This window comes from Mus caroli, unplaced genomic scaffold, assembly GCF_978045245.1.
Source record: "Mus caroli unplaced genomic scaffold, Mus_caroli_1 scaffold_15, whole genome shotgun sequence".
NCBI lineage: Eukaryota > Metazoa > Chordata > Mammalia > Rodentia > Muridae > Mus > Mus caroli.
Genome location: NW_028227270.1, coordinates 70,216,547 through 70,225,643, shown reverse-complemented (window position 1 = coordinate 70,225,643; position 9,097 = coordinate 70,216,547).

The following is a 9,097-nucleotide window of genomic DNA, read 5'->3' as shown; positions in this document are numbered from 1 at the left end:
ATTTACTGATGAAATAATTTCTCTCCTAGAAACAGTGATAATCTTTTTAAAGCAAACTTATAGTTAGATACTGTACACAGACATATAGTGTGTTTTCAATACCTATGTCAGGTGGTACCACATGAAGGCTTTTGAATATATTTCTTAATGATTCATTTTTAATATTTTATGTTCTTATACTATGCTTAATTCTTAAAGAATATTTTGTATGTTTTGAAACAATTTAGTATTCAACATTAGATATAGGATCCTCAGATATGGGCAGTATTAGATGTTCATTAATGATATTTTTAGGGGAAGGAAGGCTATGAATATAAAAGTTGAACAAAATTTTTGTATTTGATTCTCAAAATACTCAATATTATTAATATGCTTGATGTATAAAATGCATTTAAATAATAAAAAATTTTTAAGAAAAAAAAAAAGGAAAAGAGCAACAAACACAACCCCAAACCAGTAGCTGATAAAATAGGCTGAAAGTGAGAGCTGAGACTAACCAAACAGAAAATAATGAACATTGGAAAAAAAATCCTGGTTCTTGGAAAGGAGAGAGTAAACTGAGGAAGCATTCCCAAATCTAAGGATATGAGAAGATACAGAGTAAAACTAGAGACAAATGAATGAGATACAGTAGCAGATACAGCAAGGCTCTAACAACCTTTAGAACAGGGCTGGAGAGATGGCTTGGGCTTTAAGATCACTGTCTGATCTTTCAGAGGTCCAGAGTTTAATTCCCAGCAACCACATGGTGGCTCACAACCACTTGTAATGGGATCTGATGCCCTCTTCTGGTGTGTCTGAAGACAGCAACAGTGTACTAACTCACAACAAATAAATATATAGATCTTAAAAAGAAAAAAAAAAAGAACCATTAGAACATATCTAAGAATCTTTGAAACAGATATAGGAAACCTATACTGTCACCAATTGTGAAACTGGGAGAAGTGGACAAATTTCAAAATATATATAAAATGCTTGAATAGATCAATAACAAGCAATGAAATTAAAATATTAACAGGAAAAAAATCAACAAAAGTCCAAAGTTTGACATATTCATAAATGAATTCTACCATACTTTTAAAGAACACCAATGTTCCTAAGATAATTCCATGAAATAAAAGGGAGGGAACACTTTCCACTGTGTTCCAGAAAGCCAACGTTACCCTGTAACCAAAACCAGACAAACAGAGACCTCGCTGATTCTATGGATAGAGCTGCTTACGACCAGACCAGATGATCCAAGTTTTGTTCCTGGAGCCCACATGGTGGAATGAGAGAACTGGCCTCACAGTTTGTCCTCTGTCCTTCCATGTATGCAGATACACACAAATAATTAAATCTAGAGTAAACCAAATAAGATTACCAATATTTTCATGTAAAAGATGTGACAAACCTTAAGAAGAGTCCGTGATGCTTCATGATAAACAACACATTTATAAGCTCATGTTCATGAACATCAGTTCACTCACGAATATAAGGTGAGTCTGAGATACACAAATCCATAAATAAAATCATGTGAAGAGTGTACGAGATGAAAAAGGACCTAGCCTTAAGAATAAAAAGTGTCAGCCAGGTGTGGTGGCAAATGTCTTTAATCTTAGCACCTGGGAGGCAGAGGCAGGCATATTTCTGAGTTCGAGGCCAGACTACAGAGTGAGTTCCAGGACAACCAGGACTACACAGAGTAAACCCTGTCTCGAAAACGAACAAACAAACAAAAACAAAGAATGAAAAGTGTCATTTCCAGAAAATAGGTGGAACTAAGGATAATGCTTCATGTGACAAGCCAAGTCTCTGAAGACAACTGTGCTTGTTCTCATTTCTATTCATAATGTGCTCGCGTTGGAGGATCCTGGACATAAAAGGGGGACATGAAAGAGAGCAAGGCTCTGCTTCCCTGTGATGGTCCACAGGGCTTGTGCTGGGCAGGAGCCTGCATGTCTCAGCCACCCCGAACTGTCCAGGGAGTGCTGCACAGAGTCCTGGGAGGTTCAGAATCTATATTCTGCAGCCCCAAGCCCTCCATTAGCCAGGCAGTGCTAAGAAAGGGTCAGTGCCTACTACACAACCAAAGTGGTTCTGACAAGATGAGGAGGCAAGATTAGGAAAACTAGGCTGTACCTGGGTGCTGGGGAGTAGACAGGAGCAGCTCTCCTGAAACCATGCCTGAGCAAACTGTCTCTGCCTCTGTAGTCCCAGAGTGAAAACTCAGTTATAACAGGTCAGTTACCAACTGTCTCAGCACCCTTGCACCAATTGTAACTCCTCTTCAAGACCTAATTGGTCACATGTCCAGAACTTGGCCAATCAGACTGGCTAGCGAGCCAGGACTCTCCTGATTGGTCATACTGAGGTCATGTGACTCCTGTATGCACATGAGAAGGCAAAATGTCCCTACCACAAGCAGACAGTCTATTACAGCAAGGTTAAAGAGAGAGACTTTGCATGCTCTGTGCTTCCTTTCCAGGACTGTGCCAGCTAGGGTGCACCTCCCCATCCCATTGCCTCTGGCCACAGGAGAGCTCGCTCTCTATTGCACTTCCTTTCTCAGGTCCCAAAATACAGACCTATTTCTGAAGGGCAGATTTTCGGTTTGCTGTCAGCTGTGGGTCGTCCCTGAGTACAAAAGCCTTCAGTTATATATTCAGTCAGTGATCATTCACCTTTACTAGGGATCACCTACTGGGTCCCAAGGGCAACAAGACTGAAGGAATTCCTGTCTTCAAAAAACTCACAGTATAAAAGAAAAAGTGCAACACATTTATACAGTGTCTATATCTACATTGTGTAATGTATTTTGCCTCAGAGAGGGGCTCTTAATGCCTGCCCTGCCATGTGTGCTAATACCATTAACTAGTGAACGCCAAAGGTTTATCAAAAAATAGTCATGGCTTGTCATACTTGGTTTTGCTCTCAAAGTGTCTCAAAATTAAATGTTATTTTCCACTGCCTTTTCTGATCATTCATTGCACTGCTTTAGTGATGGATAATTTTAATCCAGAATTTTTTTTCTCAGCTGTAGCAACTTCCCCAATTTTTTCATGACTTCTCCAGTACTTTTGGAAAACAGTTTTAATCTTTTGCTAACCAGCCCTCACGGTCCATGAGGACTTTCTATGTTTCTTCCAAACCTTCCATTCTTTGATTTCTTTCAAATTAATGATTTCATATATTTTTAAGAACTCTGTACAGGGGAACTGTGTCCACTTTAGTTATGCCCCAGCCTCTCAACTTTTCCCATCCCCCACCCAACTCATGGTTTCTTTATTCTTGCACGTGTATGCGTGTATAATAAGTACAGGGTCTGAGATTCAAGTTCTGGAAGAGAGCAAAGAGCAATAGTGACAGCTCATCTTGTTGGTGGAGACTCTTGAGCTCTGGGAAAGGGCGATTTCCCAGGCATCAGGACTGTTTTAACTGTAGCCCTTGGGAGAATCATTATCAACCCAAGTGTTACAAGTTCATTTTAATTAAGTACACACTTGGACACAAAAATGTCTATGTGTGTTGCCAATGATTCCTTTTAATAGCCCTCATCTCTCTGAAAGGTGAGTGTCTTAGAGCTTCCATTGCTGTAAAGAGATACCATGAAGAAGGCAACATATATAAATGGGGACTGGCTTACAGGTTCAGAGGTTCAGCCCATTATCACTACAGCCAGAAACATGACATCTTTCAGACAGGCATGGTACAAGAAAAAAAAGCTAAGAGTTTTATGCCTTGATCAGAAGCCAGCCAGGAAAAGATTAGTTCATGCAGGTAGAAGGAGGATCTCAAAGCCCACCCATAAAGTGATACAATTCCTCTGACAAGACCACTTATTCCAACAAGACACACTTCCTAATAATGTCACTCCCTGTCGGCCAAGCATTCAACCACAAGAGCCTAATGGGACAAACCTATTTACAACCTCATACTGAGTATAAATACCAGTGCAATTGCAAGAGATTTTCACATGATAATGTTGCCTTGATTGAAGGCTTTGCCCACACTTTGTAAGACCCTTTCCGAGAAATATGACTCTTAAAGCAGTCTTGTTGTTCTGTGATGCCTGACTCCATTGCCTGTTATGTAAATGATTCATGCTCCACATGTCAGTCGAGACTCAGCAGAAAGACAATCTCTCACCCTTGGAAGGCCTGAACCCAGAAATGAAGCTGCTGTTGTTGATTGCACAGAATACTGAAAAAGTATTGGTGGGGAGTCATTCATGGCCCAGTACTTAGGAATGTATTTGATACAGTGCACAAGTTATAAAGCAAGGCCTGTCAACTATCACTGCAAGTGCTCTCTATCAGTGCACTACACCTGGTGGTTTATGTAACTCCTCAGTTTCTCCGGGAGCTCGAACAAGACAGTGATGAGGTTGCAACTCATGGAGATCTGGGAAGTTCTGTTGGGTAGCAGCCTTCAGCTTCCACATGGACCAGTTATCCTTACCAAGGTGATGCCAAAATATGGCAATGCCACACACAGGAGGACCTCAGGGAAGTGTTTGCACTTAAACTCATTCAGAAGAAAGTTACACTTGGGATTAGAGTAAACCTTAAGTTCAGCAGTCAGTGCAGACTTTCCTTCTCCAACCCCCTAGTAGGTGGGAAGTTAGCCATCTTTCCTCTTTCCACTCACTCTGGGGATTCTGTTTATTATCTTTTCTACCTTGCTCTTTACATGGGGTAGCCATTGTAGATTGGCTCCCTACAAGATCCCTACCATCAAACTGCAGATTCATCTAATGTCATCCCTGAAATGAAATCGCTTAATACAGATGAGGAAACATCACTTGGTACAGTACAGAAGGCCTGGAGAAAAGAAGGGCCCTGACCTGTCATGGAGTGCCACAGGCTGGCTCAGTTGGCTCCTCAGCCCTCTGGAGGAATTCGGTTGCTGGTACTCAGGTGGGAAAGGAGTTGGTGAGTGACAAACAGACATGAACACCAGAGAGTGTTGGAACTGAATGTAATTTTTCAAAGCGAGCATCAGAATTACATTACAGAAGAAAACAAGGAAGTTAGGTGATACATTGAGGTCATCTGATGCATAATGATTCTTTACACAAAACAGAGTAATGCATACATAAAGACTGAAAGGAAGCAGTCAGTGGCTACAATTGAGATAAAAAGCAGCCCTTTCTAAAGTCAGCTATTCTAGGAGCCTGGTGAAGATTTCCCACCCTAGTCACAATTCAAGTCTATTGTATAAGCCACCAACAGGGGGCTTCTGCTCTTGCTAAAATTTTCATGAATAATGCAATACTCTAGTTCCTCCTAAACCACAACCCTCCTACTTCCTAGACCATTGTAAATTCCTGCATGTGAGAGTGACTCCACTGTTATTCTAACTTTACTTTTTAGACTTGCCCTGAGATTTCTACTCTTACCCAGTAAACTGCAATGCCTGATTTGTTTCACTATCTCTTTCAACACTGAAGGCATTTTGTCTGAATAAGTCAAATCATTCCTTGGAGGCACCTATAATAAAATAATACTGAAAGAAAGCACTCTAAGCCTATCACTGACTATGACCAGGACATATCTGGACCACATCCCTGTTATGGAATGACAAAGACTCTCCAGGAGACCAGTTTCTGTGAAACTTTGTATCTCAGGACTAAGGGCAAGCTTTTGGACTTGGCATGCACACTCCACTGGAGTGAGTGTGGCAATGGAGGCAGGATTCAGAGGATCATGATGCCAACCAGTGTTACTTGCCTGTGCACCTGGAAAGTCCTCAACTTATCTGAGTGACCAGCTGCCCCAGGAATCCCCTCGACACCTCTCCTGCCACTTGAGTGAACTGCATATCATGCATGATGCTCAAGGTGAGGGCCCCCAGGTGCTCGCTGGAAAAATGATGTCACAGAAATAATCATTTCTGATAGGTTGCTTCAAACATACCCTACTCTTTCACCAGTATTCCTAAAGTTTTTCCTGAATTTTCTTTTAATTTTTTATCCTGTTTTGCCTTACTTGCATTTTTCTTGTGTCACCAGGTCTAAATCTCACTGCCATCTTTGGCTAGTGTCACTCTAACACTTTGAGCCCCTTCCTGCCCAGAAGGATGTAGTAAAATCTCAAAGATGGAGGAGAAGAAAAAGGAGTATGAAGAGAAGGATAATGAGAAGGAGATGAAGAACAGGAGGACAAAGAACAAAACTATACTTCAAGGGACAAATCTGTCCAGAAATCATTATCACCAGGGTCACTGCACACACACAGCCCCCACCCCCACACAAAACAAACAAACACACCATAAATTTAAAGATCCAAAAGTTGCAATGATAGTAACCAGGAAGGAGCAATATAGAATTTATTCCTGTTCTTGGATGGAACTGGAGCACCCTTCAGGCTGGCATAACTTTCTGCATGACACTTAGGTCTGGACAAAGAGTGGAGTTAATGTATATACACTATCAAAAGCAGCAGGAGTTGTCACTTTGTCCCAAGGATTTTGTGATAACTGTTTATATGCCTGGGGTCACACATGAAGTCCAACTCTGCTTTCAATAGGTATACCCCTCAATTTTAGAAACCCAGCAAGATGCATATATAGAATTCCTTCCCAGGCAAAGTGACTATGGACTCTAAGGAAAGGCTATCTAACAGACCTGGTTCTTAGCCTGATGCTCTGAGTATGGGAACCCCAGACCATCACAGTCTCAGAGTGACTTCTGTCTGAGCAGAGATTATGCATCCAATGTGTCTTGTGTTGGAAAGAGGGGAAATACTAGGAGACCTGTGTCTTCCTGTCTTTCCCTTTAATTGAGAGTTGGGTGGAGTATGATCTCTTTGTGACTGTGCAGAAACCTGAGTTAGACCAGGAGAGATGGAGCTGGAAGCAGACCTACCCGGATGTTGCTGTATACCAGAGTATTGCAACATGTAAGAGCAGAGCCTCCTGCTGCCATGGAAAGCAGAACTCTGGTGCCCCTGGAATTGTCAGCTCTAGATGCTGGTTTGGAATCCACAGCCACATTAACGCACATTGAACTCAGGAGTGAGATGAATCTCCTACAGGAGACTTGAAATTTAAGAGACCTGGGGTGAGTCCTGTTCTGGTTTTGGTTACTTTTGATAAATGTGACAAAGTTAGGAAGACCAGGTTCTTGTCCAGGACTGGTCTTTGGGCTCCTGGCCAATCCAGGACAGAGAGCTGGAGTTCCCCCAGAGCTATGATAAATTTCAGGTCCAAAGGACAAACAGGACTCCCTGAGGATAAGTATAACCAGAGGCAAAGTGCTGCCTTCATGAGTACATTTTAAGCCTCTTCTTCATATTTCACTTCATGAAGACAGATATCTACATCATTGACAATGAACTCACAGAGGCCATACCTTTGTTCATAAGAGCACACGTGTATTTACGAAAGAGGCGGGTCAGGGAAATGTTACTAAATATTTAGGTGTAATAATCCACAGTTTATTAATTTATTAATTTATTAATAATACTTCCTGGCTCCATAGGAACTCTGATAAATTTGGGAAGTCCATGAAGAGGGAGGGATGACAACATTGCCCACTGACATCTTCTCCCCATGAATGTATGCTCTTCCTGTTCTCATTGGCAGACCTTGGTCCCTCTGAGACTGGAGAGCAAACTCTCTCCTTAGGCAGTTCTAGGCTCAGTTCACAGTGGAGGAGGATCTAGCAGGGACACCTGTGAAACCCAGGACAGCACAGCTTACACGAGGTCTCCACTGCAGCCCATGAGGGTTTGGTTTAGAGTAGGGCTCCATGCAGCCCAGGAGGACACAGCCTACAGCAGGCATCCACTGCATTGCAGAAGAGCATGGGTTACAGCCTGTGTCCAATGAAGCCTCCCAGCTGGACTTCCCACCCTTCTGCTCATGACAATGAATAACAGGAAGATTGAGACCTCTTTTTCTCCCAGGAAATGTAAGGAAATATTGGGCTTGCATGGAACTGAAGATGTAGCCTTGACAGCTCCTAGGAGCTGAGAATAATCAGCATTTGGATAAGTGCATAGCCTGCTGCAACAGCTGTTTGTGCCATCAAATCTCCCGGAACAGCTAAGAGCTCTCTGCAGGCTCCCCTCCCTGCCATGCTCCCGAGGAAAGTACCCACCACTTGTTGTCAAAGACTCCCTTTGTTAGATACTAGTCAACAACCTAGTACAAGTATGCTTTTTCCCAAGTCACATGTATGATAGAATGATTCAGCTAGGGCAGCTCTCACTCCCAAACTCCCCTTTCACTATGTCTGGTCTCTCTGCATATTAGGGGAAAGGAGAGGCTAGCGTCATTCCTCCCTCCCTAGTGAAAAGAAAGATATGTAATTCTTAAATGGACCTCCATGAAAGCTGACTCCCTAAACTGATCTCACATGTCCAGGAAGCCTGATATTTGGGGATTACAGAAGAAATGCAACTGGCCCTATCCCAGACAACTGGTTGTTATAAAAAGAGACAACAGACCCAATCTGTATAGAACAGCTTATTTAGGGAAAACAGCTAACTACCCCATCCTGCCCCTCCAAAACCCCTTTTCCACTTCTAGATCATTACCTGCAAAACTGCTGTTTTCCTGCACATTAAATAATCTGGCCCTGATAAGCCCTGCCTAACTGTACTTGCATTCACCATATTATACATACATGCCCCATAACATGCTATATATCAGGCCCTGTTACACACATCACTGGGGGCAGCCAGCAGCCTAGTGATTCAACAAACTCTGACAGACACCAGCATGTCAGCACCACATATCCACTTTTAGATTGCAGGCCTCCATGGCACAGACTCTTCCAGTGTAATGAAACAGTATCCCTGGGAGGGCATCCTGGAAAGCCTGTTCCACAGCAGCACATGTGGCATTTACTGTGGATGAACAGGAATCATAGCAGGGCCACCTGGGCACCCCTGCAATCCAGAAAGAAACTGGCTATTGAGTACTGTTACACAGCTCTCCAGCACATAAACTTCTAGGTACCATGCTCTCTGTCCTCCCCATTCTGCAGGCACTGCTAGAGAGATACCAGGTCTTGTTAAATAACCTCCCCCTACTTTGATGACACTCCATAGGCACTGTTATGTATCAGGCCTGTGGCAACACAAACGCAGACTATACTCACTGTTATTTC